The following is a 19,080-nucleotide window of genomic DNA, read 5'->3' as shown; positions in this document are numbered from 1 at the left end:
GCAGCCTGCCGTCGATGTGTTGCTTACAGCTGGCTTCAGAGCTGTGTTAATTGCGTTATTGAACGCAGCAGGGTGTGTGTGTGTTCTGGGGACCTGCTTGTACGTTTGTGTCAAGCATTTCTGTTAGCTTGACCGTGAGAAGATCACCTGCGCACTTGGCAATAGCGTTATACTGTCTAACAAAGCTCCCCTGTGATCGTTCATCCTCCAGCCGGGCTGACAGAGGAACAAAAACTGTTTCATCTGACGCCTGTCTGGTGACATTCACGCAAGGAGTGCTGTTTGCTGAGTTCCTGGAGCAGAATTGTCAACAAAAAGCTTGCTCTGCAGCAGGCACATAACTGCACGGGGCTCCTCTGAAGGAGGATGCTGTGGCGTCAGGTCCAGAACCTGGTCATCAGAGCGTTACACCGCATCCGACACCTGGGCTCGCCTGGCCGTGTGTCCTTTCCCTTACACTAGATGGTATCAGCTGCTGCAGAGGATACAAAACCTGTACCCTGAAGCATGAAATTTATATCCTTATAAGAACCTCTTATCTGATGCACAGGCAAAATGTGTTATAAATGCCTCATCCATTTCTGTCTTCACTATCTTCCACCTCCCTTTTCTTTTTAGACCTATGACAGTGATGGTGTTGTAACTTATTGATGGCAAAATATGTGAGACTGCCTGTTGAAGGGAAGAGGGTGAACGATGCCAGCTTTCAGTGTTGTGTGAACAGACACGAAGAAGAAAAGCAATTTTTATGATCTCGTCATTCAGTTTTGTTGTATTGTTATCTTGCTGCTTTGGAAATAAAGTTACTTCTTAGGAAGAGAGGTATTAAAACAACAAATAGGCTGTTCACATGAGTGCAGAAGTATGGGAGAGGAATCGCCCAGCTCCCCTGAAGGTGTGCAAAGGTTTTTAATTACTAAGGGCAGAGGAAATCATTTGTGTTTCTGTGTTGCAGCTTTTCCTTTGACTTTTTGCTTACCTGCAGACCAAACCTTGTACATTATGTTAATGCTTTAGTACAGACTGTGTGTGTGTGTGTGTGTGTGTGTGTGTGTGTCTACAGAAGTTTCCTCTTACAGAAGTAAAGGGTGTTGAAGTGTGTATATGAAGGAACGAATGCCTTTTTTCCTTCTACCAGGTCTGCCTTACAGTGAATACGTCTAAAGAGCTGATTAAAAACACAGGTAAATCAGGAAAACCAGTGAAGAAACAACAGAAATGTACTTCTGAGTGCAAGAATAGCAAGAGCAGGTTTTTGAAATATAGTTTTTTAGGAAGTGGTAGAAACCGGTCGCAGTATTGTGGGACAGACTGTGTGTGACCTTACTGTATCTACCCGCTGTGTAAAATTTATCAAGTTTCTAGAAATATGCAGTAAGTTTTAGGAGTTTCCCTTTGAATTAATGATTCTGAACTACTCTGCCTTGTTTTGTTGAGCTGTTTAATAAGTTATGGTTTAGATTTCTAGCTTGGTGGAAGAGATTTAAATTAGTGTACTTGGCTTTTTCTTTTCTGCAGTGTTCTAAGAGGCTCGTAATTATTCAGCATGTCTCAGCTGCCACATGACAGCCTTCTTAAAGCTCTTTTGCCAGCTGATGGTACCAAAACCTCACCTACATTGCTCAGAAGCGTCAAACCACAGACAAATAACCTACACAGAGATCTCTAGCACATGGAGATGTGTGTAGTTTTGACACCAGAATGCTCACGGAGGCTTGCATGTTGGTGCCTTCTTTCCCAGGAGAGCTCCTAAGAGCTCCAACAGAAGTGTGTTTTCACCAGCTTCATAAACTGGGCAATAGAAATGGATGTAGAGCCAATTCTGGAAGCTTTATTTCAGGCCTGTTAGACGATTTGCATGGTAAATGTCCTTTTAATGCCTCACGTTCAGTGATGTTCTTGAATCACCAGTTTCTCAAATGTTTTCCTTTGGTGGGAGCTTTTGCTGTGGGAAATTTTCCCTCTTGCTTTTATTTTGTTTTATTTTCCTAAACTTTGATTCAGCAGTCATACCTTTGAAAAAATAAAGTGGTTTTTTTCTTTTTCTTTTCTTTTCTTTTCTTTTCTTTTCTTTTCTTTTCTTTTCTTTTCTTTTCTTTTCTTTTCTTTTCTTTTCTTTTCTTTTCTTTTCTTTTCTTTTTTTCTTTTCTTTTCTTTCTTTCTTTTCTTTTCTTTTTTTTCTTTCTTTCTTTCTTTTTTTTTTTTTTTAAGGAAAAAAGCCAACAACATTAGAAAGGCTGTTAGGCTATGCCTGGATGCCAAAAAAAAAGTTGTTAATAGGCAGAAGAAATAGACTGAACTGAAAGTTACATAATGGTCTTTAGTTAATCAATAGGAAATTAAAGAAAAAAATACACAAGGAGTAAGTTGAATAAATATTTAAAAGGAAGTAGCAGATTTTGTAATGGAATTGAAATGGAAATAGCATTGTAAGTAAATACAAGTTTCTGTATTTCAAAGCACATAGCATTTTTCTGTCTGTGGATTTTTACATAGCGTCATCAAGGGTAGTACAGTATTAGATTTATAACTACAAGTAAACCAGTATTAGATTTAGATGTATTAGATGCACAAATAAACCAGTATTAGATTTCTTCTAAGGGTTCCGGCTATTACTAGTCTGACTAGCAATAGTGATGCTTCTGGTACATTTCCTTTGTGCTTCATAAAACAGCTTGATGCGTGGGGGCTTTCCCTGGTGGTGGAATTCTCTGGGGAGGGCAGAGTATCTCTGCTCTGTCCCCCCGCTCCCCTCCTCTGTCTTATTTTACAGCCCTATGAAGTAGTAGTGGCTACTTGAGATCTTGCCTGATGAGTTCCAAGTAGTCAGATATGTTGGACCCTATTCAGAGAAAAATGTTACAAACTGAATGCCTCTGGGGCACCAAAGGTTGTGCCTTCACTGAAATAAAGGAATATCTTTTTAGGATGTATGTTGGATTGTTTTGGGGGGAATTTTAGAAGATGTATTAGTAATCATTACTTTTCTTTTTCTGGAGGGGTATGGGGCTGTTTGTTTTGTTGTGTATGGCAGCTGATGGCCATGGTGGAAGCAGACAGAACCCAGCAGTGCACGGCAGGTCTTTAACTAACAGGCCCTACTCATGCCTAGATCTTCTGATTTTCCATGAGAGACAAGAAGAGTGAAGTTTCTTTCCAAGGATCCTTATTGTAATTCCATGATGATGTTTGTGTGCTACAAACTTCAACGAAGTGGCAGAATTTTTCCATTTTTTTTTTTCTCTTTCCTTTACATGTGATAACAGAGCACAAGAGCCTGTTAACAGCCTTTTTCTGTAGTTTTGAAGAACTGAGGTTGTTCGTGTTTGAGACTTGTTCCACTAATCTCAAAATGATATGTTTACTTCTGGATCATCTTTGGAAAGAAGGCAGAGTCTGCAGCATGAAGGCTGGCCTGGCACGTGATTTCAATCTAGAATGGAGTCACAATCAGCTCAAAAATTTAGTATAAAGTCTCTTCTTTTGCCATTCTGACTACTATGGGCTGGCTTGAAAGTATTTCCAGCTTTCAAGACAAGTATTTGATTGAAAATTGATGCCTTCTCTTTACTTCCATGGGAACTACAATAAAGGGCACAATAACACTATTTGACAGAGCAAGTTTTCAGCTAGAGAATGTTATTTTTCAGCATAATTTCTACCATTAGCTCTGCAGTTTCACCAGCAATGAATTGCCTGCATTCTGCACTCATTCAAATCTACATAGCCATCCAGAACAGAGCTTGTCTTTTATGTCACTGTTACTACTGCTAAAACACAACACCCACTGCCTCACTGTGCTTGCATCCACTGTTTGGTCTCCATCAACTTTCAGGAAGCACTGATGAATATCAGTGGGTGCCATTTTTATCCAAGTGGAGGAATTCTATGACACACCGTTATTTCATCCATGCTTCTGTCAGGTACCATTTCATCACAGTGCCCTTCTGCTGCTATCTGTCACAGAGCAACAACATGTAACAGGATGTTGCTGGGAAGGTTCAGCCTCTACTGCCATACCACCGCCATCTGCCTTTGACATTGTGAGTCAACAGAATAAAATGGGAGGCATTATTTTTGGAGCAGCCCTAGTAAATAAACAATAAGTAGTGCTATGCAATGGCTTTTTCCTAATAAACACTGTGGCTGGACTCTGTGAGAATTTTTTTCTCTTTTTTTAAGTACTTGCCATTACAATTATTCAGGAAGTTTTCCTACAATATAACTCCTGTATGTAACAGATCTTGCATGATGTGAATTATATCACATTGAGCTTTGAATTCTGAAAGATTCCAGGACTGAGAAAAATAGCACAAACCAGCAAGCTATTGGATGATGCTATGTAAATCAGCAGCTTGTTTCTTAGAAAAAAATCTGTTTATGCTCATTTAAGAAAGGTTAGTTTTGTGGGAATGATTCACGTATTGAGTCAGTTATCTAAGATGACACTGCAAAATTATTGTAGCAAAACCCAGCTTTAGTAAGCCTGGAGTGACAGTCAATGCTTGCAATGGAGTGCTATTAAGAATCTCTGTGCAAAGTGAATAAGGAAATGTTTTCTTGCCTGTAAGTTCTTTGTTATTCCAGCAGAGGGTAGTTTATCCTCTGGGAAGCTAGGTGTGTTGAAGGAATTGATTAGGAAAGGTAACTTAATGATTCCCATTTCCTCTTATTTGATATAGAGTAATAAAAATTAATTTCAACTGACTGACCTCATCAGATGAACAAACACAGAAACATACTGCTAGGCTACAGTCTGTTCTTAGTTTGGAACTGAAAGACAGACAAACTCAACAGCAGTTCCATTTTCTGTTCTGCCACAAAGCACTTCATTTGCCCTTTAAGAATTACTGCAGTTTGCTTATGTTGAGAGCAGTTTCATTATCAGCCTAGTGCTTAAGAGCTACTTGACTTTTGTTTGGCAGCTGGTGAAGTAGATACAGCACTAAAGCCTTTTGCACTGAATGCACAGACTTGTTCCTGTTGAGGAGTATTTGGCTTGTTCATAGCTGCTTCCAAACTCTCTGAGATCTGGAATGATGCAACTGTATCTGACCTTACCCCTTTTATCTAAGACAAGGGTATCTTACTGGTAGCATCAAGGCATAGCATACAGTTATTAAAGCTTGCTATGAAGTTAGGAGTTGTTCCACAGGTGGTCATACCCATCACCCTTATTTCTGCCACTGGATCCACTGCTACAGCAGCTGATGCTCAGAAGCATATATGTTTGTGTACACTGGTGGTAGTTCACCTTGCACCTGATCTCTGCTATACTGATAGGGCATGGTGACGAATGGGAACCCTCTTCGTGAGCTCTCATTTTCTCTGATGTTTTAACTCAAAACAATCATCAGGGAGCAGAGCTGTCTGTAAGCTGCTGTAGCTATCAGTCTCAGGCAATTTAATAAGTCAAATCTATATGTAACCCTCTGTGTTCTAGACTTTTTCCCCATCTTCCAGTTTTTAATTTACATCCAGAAATGGCACTCTACTGTTTTCTATTTATTGTACAAAAAAATAAAAAATAAAAAATAAAAAATCTTTCTATAATGAGAATGAATGAGGTATCTGAACTTGTTATGTTGGAACAATACAGATATAATTAATTACTTTGATTCAATTTTTAAACCCATATTCTACATTATCAGAGAACTACAGAAGATCAGCAGAAGATTTATGTCATGTTCTCCTCTGATTTTACTAGCCTATGCAATCAGTCTCCTAGGCCATACACTTTGGTTAGGCATAGAATCACAGAATCATAGAATGATTTGGGTTGCAAGGGACCTATAAGACCATCTCATTCCAACCCCCTGCTATAGGAAGGGACACCTCCCTCTACACCAGGTTGCTCACAGCCCCATCCAGCCTGACCTTGAATGCTTCCAGAGAGGGGGCATCCATAACCTCACTGGGCAACATGTTCCAGTGTCTCACCACCCTCACCATAAGAATCTCTTCCTAATATCTAGTCAAAATCTACCCTCTTCCAGTTTAAAACCATTTCCCCTTGTCTCCTATCATTACATCTCCCTCAGCCTGCTTGTCACATTTCTTTTGATTCAACCCAGGATACAGCTGGCCTTCTGAGCTGCAAGCACACACTGCTGGCTCATGTTGAATCTTCTGTCAACCAGCACCCCCAAATCCTTCTCAGGACTGCTCTCAAGCCATTTTCTGCCCAGCCTGTATTTACAGTTGGGATTGCCTTGACTCAGGTGCAGGACCTTTCACTTGAACATGTTGAACTTCATGAGGTTGGCACGAACCCACTTTTCAAGCCCATCCTGATCCATCTGGATAGCATCCCTTCCCGCTAGTGTGTAAACTGTACCACTCAGCTTAGTGTCATCTGCAGACTTGCTGAATGTATACTTGATCCTGCCGTACATGTCACCTACAAAGATGTTAAATAGCACCAGTTCCAGCACTGATCCCTGAGGAACACCACTTGTCACTGGTCTCCACTTGGACACTGAGCTGTTGTCTGTAACTCTCTCTGAGTACGGCCATCCATCCTTATCTAGTAAGTGATCAGTATCCATCCAATCCAGTTTTTCTCCAATTTGGCAACCAGGATGTCAAGCTTTTTGCATAAGTTCAGGTAGATGACATCAGTTGCTTTTCTTTTTATCCACTGACATTATAACTTCATCATAAAAGGCCACCAAGTTTTCCAGGCATGATTTACCCTTGGTGAAGCCATGCTGGTTACCACTAGTAACCTCATCTTTATTTTCCATGCGCAGGGCCTTCAGGAGGACCTGCTCCATGATCTCGCTAGGCACAGAGGTGAGACAAGCCTGCTGTTGTTTGGATCTTCTTTTATCCTTCTTGAAAGAGGGTGTTATATTTCCTCTTTTCCAGTTAGTGAGAAAAATGGACAGCAGCTTGGCAACTTCATCCACCAGTTCCCTCAGAACCTGTGGATGGATCTCATCAGGTCCCATGGACTTGTGCACCTTCAGATTCTTTAGATATGGTCTTGAAACTGATCTTTGCTTACAACAGGTAGATCTTCCTTTCAGCAGGCATTGTTTTATATGGGCTGATGATTCCAGGTCTGAGTATCTTTCCAAGACCACTGTTGTCTAAACATAAAACAGAGAAAGGAAGGTGTTAGAAGCAGAGACAGATTTTCCAGAGTCACACAAAGTGCCAGAATTGTGACCTGCCAGTCATTTACAATCTCATGTGACTACGTTGCCTTCCAAAGTAGAAATAGCTTTGTCTGGAGGAGACAGGCCCACTTATTGTTCCTTTAATGCATTTAGTTTGAACTTTATACTGTTTCACTGGTAAGTGTTCACAAAAGGGCTAATGTCTGGCTAATTAAGACTGGAAACTTTTCACATACGGAGAATGTATTGGTTAGAAATTAATATACTTTAAATAGACATAAGTAACCTTTGAGCCACTGCCTTCTACAGTAAACAGTTCACCATTTATTAAAGGCAAGTATTAACCTAGTAATACTTTTCAGCTTTTTATAATGAATCTTCATACATATTTAAATATTCTATCTGCCCATTACAGCCTTTGGCTTTAGTAGAGTAGCCAGAACAAAATAGCCTCCATTTAGAAATGTAGATAGATAATTGTTTGAATTAATGTACAGTTGAATTCCTTGTGCTGTTTTCTTTACCAGCTGGAAAGCCTCTCACTGTCGGAAAGGCATTCAGTGTGTTTGACATTAAGGGTGGGGGAATGTTTGTGTAATTATAAATGTTAGACTTGCAAACACGCCTTTTGATTGCAACAGCCTGAACTTCCACATGTCAATGGGAATATAACTTTTCACAAGATAAACCTTGGTTTATGTACCTTGGCATTGTCACTGTTCATTTCTATATTATTTCAGTATGTGTATCTTTAAATTGGATCTGGATTTTACATGCATGCACATTTCAGATGAGACGTGGATATAATGTGAGTATTCTTGGCTAAACATTCAGTTGCTGCAGCTTCTCTGTGTAGCTGTAACACTAACTTTTGGTATTGTGATGAAAACCTAACTCACACAGTATGAGTAACTACCTGTGATCCTGCAGGCTTGTGACTTCTTGTACAGTGCTTCAAAGCCTGGTATTAATTTGAGATAGACTGTTGGGTGCTGAGGCCTGAACATTTTTAAGGAACTTAATGTTCTTCTTTCCTAGTTATGTAGGAGGAAAAAAAACCTAAGTGCTCCACCGTGTCTCTCCAGTGTTGCAGATATAGTTTTGTTGGTTGTTTTCTTTCTTTGATTTGTTTTGAGCTGAAAGAATTATCAAAAACTTGAGGATGGGACTTAGGAAGTGGAGTGGCTGCAGTCCTTATCTCATCTGAGGAGGAAGAAAGGAATCAGACTGAAGTGGCCATCATGTCATGTGAAGGATTATACATCAGGAATATTTGTTAAAATATGGTAAATAAAATTTCCTTGTGCTTCCCATCCTTTCTAAGATAAACTGACATTTAGGTGCATGACTAATATCTAATCCTGGAAATGATAAGACAGTTCTCAGAACAATGCTATCTCAGTTTTATACCAAGGAATTCTGTGCTGTGTGAGACCCTGTTAGGCATGCTGACAAGGAAAAAATGGAAAACAACTTAAAGAGCAATGTTTCTTGTTGGGTGATAATGGCCCATGGAAATACCAAAGGTTTATGCCCTATTATTTGTAACTCCTTTCTGAATGTGCATCTGCAATATGCTTATTGCAGTAATGCTTCGTCCACGCCTACCTGAGCAGGTGCAAGGATAGCAGTGCTGTGGGACAACCTGCCTGACATTTCAGATCTGTAAGGAATGTCTGTGATTTATCACTCGGTTCCTGGACATGTATGCCATGTGGAAAGCATTCCTGCATAATTTTCTGATGAATATTAATTAGACAAGCGAGATACTTGCGATATAAATCAGATTTTCTTGGAAATGTACCAGTTTGTATCACTATGCAGAACCTAATACAGTATTCCAAATTAGGGGAAGTTGCAGTCTGAGTTACAAATAATCTAAATAATAATTTCATATATGTGCAGGAATAGATATTCACACTGAGTACTTTATTTGAAGGATTAATGGTTAACTTTGTTATTTTTATGAATGGGATGAAGTAAGGGCTGTAGGGTGAGATGGTAGGTTTCTGGAAGACAGCTAGTTTGGCAAGTTTGGTGATAAGACTGCAAATGACTGAAGAGAGAAACACAAGAAGGCATATGGGCAAGGAGGACTGCAGAGGACTTGTTTAGTTAAGAGCAATTTCTTTTCTCCAAACTTCACTATTTGTGTATCAAAAAGGTTGTTTTTTTCCACATTGTTTCCTTGTGACTTTCTGCTGTACTACTGTGTGTGCTCAGTCAGGACCCACTTTTGAACTCTACTGCTTTATGTGCACCCAGATCTGTGTTGCCACCAATGTATTTCCTCCTCCTGGCAAGGACAACTTAACTCAGCAGGAACCACACTCACAAAAAAACAGCACAAGTTTTGCAGTGCCTAGGTGGTAGGCATTAGTCAGTCAGTATCATTCAAGTTAGTTGTGTGGAAGCACCTATGAAAAGGAGAATTAGATGGCAAATCTCAGCAATCTGAATGGATTGCAATTAGAGATACACTTGGAAAAGGATGTAAGCTTAGGGAGTGCCTTAAGTTGTGTAGTAGTCTGAGACTCAGATACTGCATTATCCTTCAGCTTTCCTGAAATTAGCTATACAGTCCTTTTTTGTTCAAAACCCCTTACTGCTGTGTTCCTTGCCTGCCACTCCCAGCACATGCTATGCACTAGCTCAGCAGTTAAATGGCAGCAGACTTGTGTTCAGTTTCTTCCTCTGCCTGAGGGAGCACTAATCAGTGTCTCCCATCTTCCAGGAAAGAATCCTGGCTATGAAATACTCTGAGGTGGAATGGTTGCTGTGTCTCCTTTTGAAGGTGTTTTGCTTTACATTGAATAATTAACTATTAATTGGAAGAGCGAGAGAAGATCAGTTTACGGATTAGCTCACACATCTGGGAGTATAGTCATAGTTTGTAAGCCCTAGCTCCAGGGAATGCTTGTCATTAGACTTGCAGTCTGTGTTCAGCCTGGTTTTCTGAGATTGTCCTTGATTAGAGTATCACAGCAGAGGGAAGCAGAGGAATGTGGAACCGTCCATAGGAATGAACAGAAGTGAAAATCATTAAAGTTAAGATGGTACTGGAGATGTCAGCTATCTTGAGCAATAGCAGCTGAGTGTGTTGATAGATATTTAGCATTAATTAGCAGTAATAATTTTAAGTATCTGATTTTGGAACATAAGCACCAAATCAAGCATCCACATCCACATTATGTGCTCATATAGCTGTAACCACATGTGCCCATACTGAAAATACAAGGCATTTTTAAAGTCCCATGCAATTTCCTGTGCAGCTATTATTGCTTTGATGCTTTCCATGTTGTACAAACATCTTGAACCCTCCTCTTTGTGTTTTCTGTTTTCATGGCTTCCCATTTCTATGTGTGTTGACACTCACTCTTGCAAGAATCTTGTAGTTCCCTTTTTTGTGCCCCAGGCTTCATGTCGTCTAAAATCGCTCCTTCAAATGTACTATTTCCTGTATCTGTTCTAAACTGATGATCTTAGCAGTATCTTCAGTAGGTTGTTTTTAGCTGTTGTCACTTCCTACTGGAGTGTTTTCTGATAGGAAGTTAACTGACTTAAAGTATTACAATGATTATATTAGTGACATTTTTGCTCCCTCTTTGTTTCCTATAGGAAGAAATTAATCTATTTTATCTGGATTTTTATTCTTTGTTGTTGTTATTGTTGTTTTGTTGTTGATGATGATTATTATTTTATTGGAGGGTCATTGGTAGTCATCTTTTGAGAAATTAATGGTTTATCAGCATTTGTGAGTATACCAAGATTTAAGTTGTAGGAATGAACCAAATCAATTACACCTATATCAGTGATCTAATGTGGATGTCAACGTTAACGCTTCTCTGTGAACCACATATTTTATCAAAATCCAGAAATAGTCAAGAATACTGAACCAGTTATGTTAGATTGTTTTCATGGTCACCAAGCTTTGCTAACAAAGTTAGCAAACTGACCAAAGTTAACACTGGTTCAGTAGCTAAGAAAATCCCAACAAAACTCTGAAATGAATATTTCTGAAATTAAGTGTGAGACCTCTCTATATATCTGGTATCTAGAATTATTTAGTATCAAAGTTGATGTTATAGGCATCAAATTTTGGAGTAGTTCCTATTCAGGAAACAAATGCCAGAGGTATCTGTAGTGAATTGTATTTTGGTATTCTGAAAAAGTGCATCTGTTGTAGAACCTTCCTGGCATTCCTAAGCATTGTGTTGTGTTTGAGAATAAGAGAATGAGTTCAAGCACTACCTAATCTTTTATGAACTTCAAAATCCACCCTAAGTTCCGTTATAATAAGAAACACATTTAAATGTCTGAAATATTACTGTTTGACAGATGAATGGATATTTTATTTATATAGAGAACTGCAGCAACTGTTTTAGTGGAACAAGTTAAAATTTTCAAAACACTTTTTTCTCAGGGACACAAATACATTAATGTTAGTCAGTTTTAAAGAAAATGGATCATTATGTCACTTCAAGATTGCCATTACAAGTTTTTTTTGTCTATATGCTTTCCCACTGATTTAAGAGCATAATATACTTTCATTCAGCCCTAGCACACACTGTCTACCCCTTTGGTCTGCATAGACACAGAGGCAGAAGCAGCTATGCTTTTAATACTTTTATTAAATGTTTGCTGTATTCTTTTATTTTTTCCCTTTGTACTGCATTAAGCCAGCAGCAGTAGGTACAGCGTATAGCTTTAATTCAGACAGATGTGTGCAGAAGCTGTACTCAAGGTGCTTAGCACTGCAGTGGTTTCTGATTTTGTGATTCTGAGCTTAATTAATAGCTTCTAAACTTTTTACTCTCCAGTTCTCAAATTATTCATTAAGAATGGGAAAATGTGATTCATTTTGTGAATTTCTGATAAAACATAAAGTATGTGTGAAGGTGGTCTTAGGAGGAAAAAGTATCCAGATATATCTGGAACTGCTCAGTTACTAACTCCTGTCTGATTTCTCCCTAACATGGATGAGATCACAGAGAGTCTGATAACCAGCCAAGATAACCATCCATTTTACAGCATAAATATTATAAAGAATAAGATTCTATGGATTGCGATTGACTGTTTAAAGATGTAGTGATGCACCTAAGTAAAAAAAAGAATGCTGTGCTCTTCTTGGCCAGTGTTTTTGGTATATTTATGCACATATTTGCTACATGTGATTGGTTTAATTGAAGGTATGCTGAAAATGTCACTAACCATTGTCATGATGACGCACACGAACGAGCTAAACATTCAATTAGTTCTTTGTCAGTTAATCCTTACTGACAAACTGCATTTGATTTTTTTCTTTTTTAATCTTTAAACTGTTTGCACATTCTTCATTTCATTCTTCACTGCTTCACTTTAGTTCGTTCTCTTTCAAGCAGCCTCAGATTTGATATGAACTTATTTGTTTAGTTGTATCTCAGAGACAGAGGAACGGTGACCAAAGCTAAAGAAAAGTAATATTGGAAAAAAACTAGTATAAAATAATATCAGATAACAACTGCAAACCCCAGTACAGATATTCTTGTTTCATTTTAAAGATTTTTTTTTTTCATCCTTTTTCTTATACTGATTAAGTCCTGGAGGCCAGTCGAGGTGAGGCACTCCGCAGCCCGATCTAGTGCTTGATCTAGGGGTTGGCAAATCTGTGCATGACAGAGGGTTGGAACTTTGCGGTCCTTTCCAACCCAACCCATTCTATGGATTCTATGATTTATGAATTGCCACTTCAGATTATTGCAGGAGATAATGTTGGTGCAATTTGTTGAAGGTTAATATTACTCCAGATCACATTTCCTGCCTTCACATCACCATTTTTAATGTCTTTTCTGAAAACTAGTAGAGCATGTGACTTCAATAAAAATTGGAAAGGGGAATGAAAGAACTTCACCCTGAATTGATGCTTCATTTCCTCCATTTGCTTGGATTCAGCTTCCAGAAGTTTGTTTAGCAGCATGCTTAATAGAGGCAGTAGAACTCTTGCACATTAATGAGGTAGAGAAAGATAAATACACTTCATAATAAATTCATGTTACTATCCACTCAGAACAAACTTTAAGGAGGCAAATGAAAATTAAATATTTATAAATAAAATGAGCTGAATTGCAAAACAAATTTCAGTCTTTAAGAGGAAGAAGAAGCCTTCTGAAAGCTAAAATTGCTGTTACAGTAACTGGAAGGCTCAAATATTGCACAAGAGATTTAGACTGTCAGCAAATGAACAGTTTAGGGAAATGAACAACTGAGCAGGTCTATTTCCAGTAGGCATAACAGACTCACTAAATTACTTAAGGAGATTATGCACTCAGGTTAGGAGGGCTACTAAGGTGTATAATTTTTTTTGCATGTTGAGTAGTTGTTGTTAAGGTTACTGACAAGGAATATATTCTCTTACCCTTGCTCTTGTTATTGGCTTGTTCTTAAGATATTCAGCCTGTTCCTGAGCCCTCCACATAACAGCCCAATATTTTATTTTGCCAAAAATAACTTGCGGTTAAAGAAGAGTGTAGTGAAGATTTTAATTGATGTCCCTCTTAAATCTGCATTTTGGAAAATATTGTGTAGTTGATTTACATTGATAATATAAGCCTTTCTGTTTTATATTGCTGAAGGACTGACCTTTGTTTTCATAGAGATTAGGTCGAAAAATAGCATTTGGAATGGTGATTTTTACCCAAATAATGAGTCCATGCAGGTCTTCACAGATCTATACCTGTTGAACTGTACATTCCAGAGACATACTGCTTACAGTATAGTTTGTATGACCTGCAGCCGAGAAAAACAGACTGAAGAAGCACTTCAGAGGAAATAAATAGCCTCTTTTCAGTATTGCGCTTTAGTAACACATTGAAAGATGTATTTAAAACCTCTTCTCTGTTAGGTAGTCTAACAGAGAAGTTTTGCTTTCCAAGAATTCTTCATCTTCAAGTCCAGCATTTCCTTATTTTTCTCTTGAGTCAGAGGAATACTCGTGTCACCATTTGCCTGTTAATTGTAAAGTCCTCCCACAAGTACTTTCTCTGTCCTTTTCCTTCTGAGAAACGCCTTCTCTCTTCCCCTCTCACTCTCACTGTGGGTGTGTGTCAACATATCTTAATTTCTCAGAGTCTTCTGTGAACGCTGGCTCCTCTTGTGTTTGCATAATGTCTCTGATCTGAATCTCCCTTCTACTGGACACTGCAAAAACAGGAAAAAATGACAAAATAATAAAATTTTCCATTTCTAAGTTTGCAAATATGGATTGAGTCCTGTTGCCAAAGCATGTGGTAATCCAAATATTTTCTGTGAATATGTTAGTTACAGTAGCTTTTGTTTGAAAAACTGTACTACTGCTCTTTATAAAGCTAAACCTTTCTGAATGAGATTTGATAGAAGAAAAAGATGGATAAATAAGAGCTTTTGTGTGTCATAAGTTCACTTCTGATATTAACACTGTGAGATGGATACTTCAGAAGAATGGAAGGATACACATTTTATAACACTCAGTAATCTTATTTCTTGGATAAAGTTCTTCCATAATCCAATGTATTCAACAGATCAAATGTGCCTGTAGACACAACAATGGGCAGCATCGTGGAACAGCAGGGAAAACAAACAGACTAATGTGGGATTGTAAGATTAATTGCACAACATTTTGTGCATACATCAGCAGGAGAGCCGAAAAGAGGAAGAGGGAGATCTGAGGCTCACAGATGGGTGTTACCATATAGACATGCTAGATATTTCAGGGGCTGTTCTGAGTGTAAATTGGAACTAATTCAATTGAGAAAGAGTATAACTATACATGAAAGCAATACTGAAACTCAGGTTTCAGATGTATATTTTTATATGCAGTATCGATACTGTATATGTAAAATGACAGCTAGAGATATCATGGTGTGGACAATGGACAGGCAGGGCTGCAGTGTGTCTGTAAATGGTTTCAGGAGCGTTATACCAATGTCAGCCTCGATGCACTGTGGTTACAGTCCTTCAGTGTGCTTGAAGACCTAATACTGTGTTTTGCCTTCTGACAGGCTACCTGTGCATCTTCACATTTCAGAAGGCCTATATGGCCTTATCTGGCCATACTTATTTACTCAAATAGGTTTATTTTGTATGTTTTTTTTTTTTTTTTTTTTTTACTCATATTGGGTTTTGTTTCTGAAAGAGAGTTGTCTAGAGCACTTTTGATTAATTTTCAGCTGAGTCTGTTCCCTGATCTCATTGAATCTGAACGTACATGTAAGGACTTACAGGGATCTGTATCCAGTAGGGCAGGATTATCCTCTGCAGCAGCCTGAGCTGAAGTCTACTTGAGGTGCCAGAGGCTTGACCTGGCAAACGTGGAACTGCCCACTGGGAATGCTTGTTTGCCTCCACTCACCTGGAGGGGAGTTTTGAGAACTTACTGAGAATACACTGTGAATCACACTATCACGAACAGTTAGAAAATATATGCCAAACTCCATCATGGGCCTACAGTTTCTCCCATGTTGAAACCAGTGCTTTCAGTATTATTGTCTTTGGATTCAATGTTGAAAACACTATACAAAGTTAGTTCAGTCTTTCCTGCGTGTCCCAATGATGTGGCTGCCCAGTATCTATAGCTTTGTTTATTTTCTTTTAGTTTCTTTTGTTCTTATTCCTGTTTCCATGTTGAACTTGGTCTACAGCTGGGTATTTTTTTTCATTTTACTTTTCTCTAGGACCTTTCACAGATCTGCAAGATATAGAAAGAAAATAGAAGAAAATTTTGTGGGTTTGTTTTCAGCAATATGTTTTCTTGAGATGAGATTGCAAACATTGATTTATTTCAGTATAAAAGATCTTTTTTTTTTTTTAAAAATCATTTTTGGAAGTTGATAGTGCCTTCTCATATGACTAAAAGAACACTGAACAGTACTGTCTTACAAGATACCTTGGTGGTTTTTATACTTTAAGCACCATATCTGTATTATTCATGAGTTAATGACAGGGATTGAATTTCAGCTCTAATGTACAAACCTATTCCAAGGAACAAAAAGAGAACAGAATGAGGAATTTTTTTTTCATGTGCACAAGTCTTCTGGCCAATGGTTTGTTTTTTTTTTTTTTTCTTTTTAACCATTGAGGTTAACTTTCTGTGTGTGCTTTGGCTCTCATTTTAAACTGCACATTCTAGAGAAATAAAGGAAAATACGGGCTTAGGGAAGCACATTTTTTACTCGAAGACAGTTACGACAGAGCTTCCAATTTTCACCATACTTAAAACCAAAGAGATTTCATTGTAGAAATGGGTAATAAAATGAAATAATGGAAAGGCAGTCTGTGAGATTAAATAATTTTTAATGTTACAGTATGGTGAAGACTATGCCAAGGCACAAAGGGACTATTTGTTCTTAGTTTTTGTTTCTGATGTCATCTGCTATTAAATGCATCTCACCAACACATTATCTCCATATCAAAAGACATTCCTAATGCCTGTGTCACATGTGATGATACTGATTCAAATCCTTCTTACACGATACACAGTTGTGCTGGTCATGCAATAAGCAACTAATCTACAAGACTTGAATTCTTGTTCATCTTGTTCACTGTCAGCAGCTATAATTTCTTTCAGACAATTTGACACTGCTATTCAGGCTAAGTTGCTTCATGTATGCAAAGTGGTATAGATTCAACTGGAACTAAAATGTATAGAAGAAATAATAGAAAAATAGTATCCTAGAATTTTCTTCCATCTTCTACTATCAAATAAATACCTATCTCCTTCACTTCACGCCTTTTAAAAGAGTAATATTACTAAATCCTAGAGCACATTACCATTTTGATATTTGTATGCGTGATCATTGAAATGTAAGACTGTCATTCTAATAATTGTTATTTTTCTCTCAAGGTGAAGAAACAGCTCTAGTTAAGGGAAATTTTTCTTGTTTCATTGCAGCTATGAGGCTGCAGCTACATTTTAAAGTCTAGGTTTCTGAAATCATCTTCTTGTTTATCTGTTTTATCTTTCTCCATCCAGTTTTAGGAAAGGCTGTGAGACCTGCAGCTGTTCAGCCTGTTGAAGAGAAGACTGAGAGAGGATCTTATTGATGCTAATAAATACGTAAAGAGTGATTGATGGGGCCAGACTCTTCAATGGTGCCCAGTAACAGGACAAGAAGCAACGAACACTAGCTGGAACATGGCAACATCTGAACATGAGAAAGAACGTTTTTACTTTGAGAGTGACAGTGAAGTGGAACAGGCTGCCCGGAGAGGATGTGAAGTCTCCTACTCAGGGATGTTCAAAGCCCATCTGGACACTGCCCTGTGTAACCTGCTGTAGGGAACCTGCTCTGGCATTGGTCTTGATGATCTCCAATTTAGTGATTTTGTAAAATACCATTAAAAATTACTTTTGGAAGCCTAGTTTTACTGAAGTCGATAGCAACTACAACAGTTATCTGTAGAGGTACGAAAATCTCAGTGTCAGCATCCTCTTGGAACAGAATTGTCTCGTACAAAAAAATCCCCCAAACCACGAACAAAACCAAAACCAAAACCAAAACTAACCTCCCCCACAAACAAACTTTAAATGCAAAAACCAGCAGCTCGAAATTCTTCTTTTGAGTGCATTTTACTAGGAACGAGCACAGAGTCTGAAGTGGAACGTGAAGGCAACTGTTTAGTCTGGCTCTAGACCTCATTCTAGAGATATATTTAATCCTCTTAAAGCTGTATGAAAGCATTGTTAATATATACTTCTCCTGTTTATAAACCATCATAGCCCATAATAAATATAGAGGGTGCTGCATAGAAGATTTTATTTTGGTTTGGTTTTAGAAATAAACTGTTGCCACTAACCTCTACCTTAAATTACATGATTCATATCCTGGATTTCTCTTGAAATGATTTATTATTAAAGTATTGATCACAAATCTTCTGTACTTTCATGGCTGGTGACATTATCAGCAGGCATTGAGAAGAAAAGAATTATGCAAGATGCTTATATCTAGAAAAGCTGACTTCTTTTTTTCTGTTCATTTTTTGTACACCATTTTGGAGGTGAGTTGTATTGCTAGAAGAGCTTTATTTTACTCCAGAGAACCTGCTTTAGCAGGGGAATTGAAGTAGATTGTTCCTTCCATCCCCTACGATTCTGTGGTTTTGTGATTCTGCATGACAACCCCAACTACCTTATGATTCTACAAAATTTACCTAATTTTCTCTTCCATCCCTCCTTCGTCCCTCTTCCATTCAGACACTGAAGCATTCACAGCACAATTCCAGCAGGTCTATACAATAATCTTGGATCTTCTCTTTGGTTTCTCTACAACTATAATGCATGTTACAATGTAAGAAGAAAATTCACTCCTGCTTACAGAATGTGCCAAGGACATATGGACTGCTAAAGAACCACATAGTTTCACCCAGAATGTAGATTGGCTTTGAATACTAACTCTTAGTGTTCCCTAAATAGCAGAATTGGAGGAAGCAGGAAATAAGTAAAAAATACCTCTTACAAGTATGAGGATATGTAGAGTCACTGAAAGTTGTCTTATATTTGGGTAGATTTCCTGCAGTCTGTTCATAGTAGCTGCAATAAAATTGGCACTTTTATTTTCTGTTGAAGAAATTAAATTTCATACAATTGCATCTCTATGAGTAAGTTTTATGGTTAAATGTAATAAAAAAGTGCAGACCAAGTTGAGTCATGGCATTCCTCATGTAAACAGTACCATAACATGTAGATAGTGCCATCTTCTTCAACCGGACTATGCAGTGTGAGGAAGTGTTCTACAGATGACTTTTTAAATAATCATATGTGGTGGAATGTGTTCAAAGGGGATACTTTATCCTTTATTTCTGACCTAAAATAAGTTGCCCCACACTGAGAGATATGTTACTCAATTTATTTTCTGTGTAACCTTCTGTTGTGCTCACCTGTTTGTGACAGAAATTCCATACCAGCAGTTTCTTCAGAGTTCACTCATATTCCTCCACAATCTTT

The sequence above is a fragment of the Coturnix japonica genome, chromosome Z (assembly GCF_001577835.2).
Source record: "Coturnix japonica isolate 7356 chromosome Z, Coturnix japonica 2.1, whole genome shotgun sequence".
NCBI classification, from domain to species: domain Eukaryota; kingdom Metazoa; phylum Chordata; class Aves; order Galliformes; family Phasianidae; genus Coturnix; species Coturnix japonica.
Note: the sequence above shows the minus strand (reverse complement) of the source record.